Genomic DNA, 4,514 nt, shown 5'->3' on the forward strand with positions numbered 1-4,514 from the left:
CTGTAGTCATAGAGCACTTGTATTATAATCACAGACAAAAGCTAAAAAGATGACGTAACCACAGTGAGGTACCACCTCATAGCCATTGTGATTTTCTGCTTTTTTTCATAGCGGCCGTCCTAAGTGCTAGTGAGGATGTAGAGAAGTTGGAACCTTTGTGCCCTGCCGGGGGGAGTGTACATGGTGCAGCTGACAGGGAAAACAGTCTGAGGTTCCTCCAAAAATTACAAGTAGCATGACCACACGATCCAGCAGTTCCACTCCTGGATACCTGTTCAAAAGAATCGAAAACAAGGACTCAGACACTTGTACATCCATATTCATAGCAGGATTATTCATAATAGCCAAGAGGGGAAAGCAACCCAAGGGTCCATCAGTGGATGGACAAACAAAACGCGGTAGATACATACAATGGAATATGACTCAGCCTTTAAAAAGAAGGCAACATGCCACAACATGGATGAACCTGGAGGACAATATATTAAGTGAAATAAGCCAATCACAAAAAGACGAATGCCATTATGATTCCACTTATATGAGGTGCCTAGAATATCAAGTTTATAGAAATGGAAAGTAAAACGTTCCTTGTCGGTAGCTGGGGGAAGGGGAGAATGGGGAGGGAGTTGTTGAATAGATAGAGTTTCGGTTTGAAATTACCCGCATGGCATTACACTGGCCAATGTGCATTTTATCATAATAACAAAGTATAAAATATTCAAGTTCTTAATATTTTTTCCTGCCTCCAGTGGATGAGTTTTACTTACCTCAGTCTGGAGGCCATTGGTTTTACAGTGTGTCCACAGTCAGTTGGTGATGGACGCACAGCTGCACCTCCAGTTCCCTGCAAGAAGGATGGGCTGCCCAGCTGCGGGGAGTGTGCTCAGTGGACAGTCTGCTGTCAGCCACCCTGGGACCTGCCTGCTGTGGACAGGCACCTGGCTGGGGTGATGTCCTTCCTGGGGCGTCAGTGACTGACTGTGACTGGTTGGGAAAGCCTGGCCCTTTCAGCTGGATGTGGGTCACTGGCAGTCAGCCCCCGTTCCAGACTTTCCCGTACTGTGGCCAAGGCTTCTTCGTCCAGCCTGCATTGTGGTTCTACTTCTTTCTCTGACCAAATCTACTTCCACTTCCTTCCTTTCACAGGTGTGGATTCCTAACAAACAATTTGCACCCAAACTCCATCTCGGCATCTGATTCTGGAAAAGAGAACTTGCAACACACATCAAGATGCTATTAAGGATGGGAGGGGGCTTGGAGGAGGGATGGATTGGGAGTTTGGGATTAGTAGATGCAAACTACTATATATAGGATGGATAAACAACAAGGTCCTACTGTAGAGCACAGGGAACTGTATTCAATGTCCCGTGATAAATCATAATGGAAAAGAATATAAAAGAGAATGTATATATGTATAACTGAATCACTTTGCTGTACAGCAGAAATTAGCACAACTTTGTAAGTCAACTATATTTTTAAAAAAAGATACTATTAAGGTTAATGTAACCTGATTCTTTAATTTCTAAACATAAGTGAACACATTTTTAAGTTACTTAGTGAAATGATGAAGGCCATTACATTTGAAGAATAAAACAAGTTGGAGTTCTGAACAGACAAATTAAGGCCTTTTCTGATTAAGAAACACACACACATGAACCAAACTAACATTAAAAATAATGCCACAAAATGAATACGAACCTTTGCTCTGTTGAACTTGCAGTGTGTGTACTTCACGTAAACCTATTTTATACAAAGCAGGTATGAGCAGACATTAATATTTGTATGCTTCTCCCAGGAGCATCCTCCCACATTGTAAACGTAGACAGTGATCAACAGGTTTGAAAGAAGAAGAGTTACACATAAATATCCTAAGACAATAAATAGGTTGATCCATCATCAGGCTAGTTCATAGTTATGGGGAGAGTAAGATAAAATGTGCGGAAAGGCCAAGGTGGGTGCTACCAGGTAAATGAATAGTTACCCTTTAAATATAGTTATTCCCTTTTGAGTAATTAGAGCTGTATCTCTGATCCTTCTCTCTGCCTCTGTGAAAGCCCATGGAATCTCAGAATTTCTATGAGAAATTCCACAGATTCCACAAAAAGAAATTCTATGAGGAATCTTTCCAAACATTACAGTCTCTGCAAATGTGTTTTGTGCTCAAATATAATTTAATTTCTACCTCACTTTGGCTTTACTTATCTGGATCTTCTAGGACCTTCCACAGTAGAACATTCTTAAACATAAACGTATTTAAAACCTTCAAAAACAGAAGTCAATTGTTTGTGATCACCGAAGAAAGAAGAGATGTGAAATGGTTTGTGACAACCGAATTAATTCTATTTCCACTTGGCCATGGAAGGAGCTAAAAGCTCAGCCTCCCAAGGTTTTCTAAACTGTGATAATGATATTCACTCAGCGTGCCACATGTACTTTACTAGGGTCATCTCAGTATTTCTTCAAAACAGCCTGCAAAGAAGGAATCATTGTCATATGCATTTTACAGTAAGGAACACACAGCTTGGAGGATTTAAACAACTTGCCCAAAGCTACAGGGGAAGGAAGTGAAAGAAACAGGAGGGAACCTAAGTGGCTGGCTTGAGAATTGGAGATCATAATGGCCCTGCCTGTTACAAGTGAATGTAACCAGCCAGTTCAATTAATTGTTTAATTGATGGTTTACATTGTGTGAACTGGTATTTTAATGAAATGTTCTGAATCATGGAATTGTATTACTTTGGACGATAGACTTTTAGTTAAAAAGCTACAAGACACTTCAATCAATTTAAGATCTTTTTCCGTTAAAAATAAATGTTGCAGCCTTATTTAAGGAAAAAAATATCCAGACCAGTTGCAGTAAATGAATTGCTTTTTGGATGACTCACCTAAAGGAGAGAGGGGTAAGACATCAAATGATACATGTGATCATCTAATCTCATCTACTAGGGAGAGAATGATTCTAATTTCCTGAACTTTGAAGTTTACACAACTGGTTGCCAGAAACATCACTGTGGAGCACAGAAATGGCAAATACATGCCATCTGTGCTGCCTGTCCTCCCTGCTATGCCTGTGGCAGACAGTACTAATAGATCACAGCACCCACGGAGCCCAGATGTGGTCAGGAATCTGTTTCAGCAGAGTCCACAGAAACCCAACGACTGGAAAAAATTTTAGTGAGAGCAAAACTTTTAGTTCTCTAGGGACTGAAAAAGGGAGTCACTTGAGAGACTGGAAAAAGGGAGTTCAAGGTGCAGCTCTGGGTCTATGAGGCATTTCTAATAAGTGATTTTTTTCAACACCCCTGAACAGTCCCAGCTTCCTCTTCTAATCAGGCTTTTAAGGAAGAGAGGTTTTAGGAAAGGGCTATTCTCTCCCCTTCCCTTGAGTCCTTGTTAGGCAACTGGAAAATTAAATAATACAATCTCACTTAGATTGATAGAAGCTCAATATATTGGTCTTCTGGCCAATACACTTGCAATGGTAAAGGAAATTTTATCTGCCATTCAGATTTTACGAACATTTATGTGCCAGACATGTTAGATGATTTCAGAATCACTGGCTCTTGGAAACACACAATTGCACTGTTGGTTTCTTCATAGAACTCTACAGGCTAACAGGGACAGTTACTTTGAAACAAACTTTTTGGCAAACCTCAGATAACAACTCACCAGAGGTCCCTTTGCTTAGGAGTAGGAATGGACTGTGGCTAACAACTAAATGGAAATAAATGTTCTCAGCAGGGAAGAGTCATTACCAATTTAATGAACCAGAGTTCTGTTTATAGCTCTGTGAAGGATCATAATGTGTAAATCTAAATGAAACACCATGGCTTTGATTTTAAGTGTTAATATGTGAAATATTACTCTCTTCCTAACTTTAAAAGTAAAACGTATAAAATTTGAATGTGTCTATCAAGTTTACTGACAGGCAATACACAATGAGAGACTCCAACAGAAATGCAAACAGGGCTTTAAACAGTGACATTGCAGGATCTGGGGTCCACGTGAATCAGCAATGTTTCATCTGTTATAGGGTTGATGGCTTTAATTAGCAAATTACATTTAAACATACATTTATATACACTTGAATACGACACATCTTTTAAGTTGTAAACCAAAGCAATGAAAATGTCCTTTAAGATTGACTGGAAAGTCTCTCCTCAGAGTTCCTTCTATTGGACTCTTCATCAACCCTCCTTATTTGTGGCATTTTCCATTGACTGACTGTAAACTCCCACACGTGGGGAAATGCCGGCCCTGTCCACTGCTGTCCTCTCAGAGCCTAGTTCCATGCCTGGTCCATACTTGGTGCTCAAGAAATATTTGTTGGATAAATGAACAAATGACTTTTCGAAAAGTCTAGCAATTGAACAAAGGCTCTTGTTTAAGGACTTCTTTTCCTATAATTAATGAGTTTAAGTTCCTGAACAGTTCATTTTTTTAATTAGTAAATTCAATTGTCTGATATCCAGGGGAGTTCTACTTCAGGTGAACTGAATCAGCTATCTTGGAACTGG

Source organism: Orcinus orca, chromosome 17 (assembly GCF_937001465.1).
Source record: "Orcinus orca chromosome 17, mOrcOrc1.1, whole genome shotgun sequence".
Taxonomy (NCBI): domain Eukaryota; kingdom Metazoa; phylum Chordata; class Mammalia; order Artiodactyla; family Delphinidae; genus Orcinus; species Orcinus orca.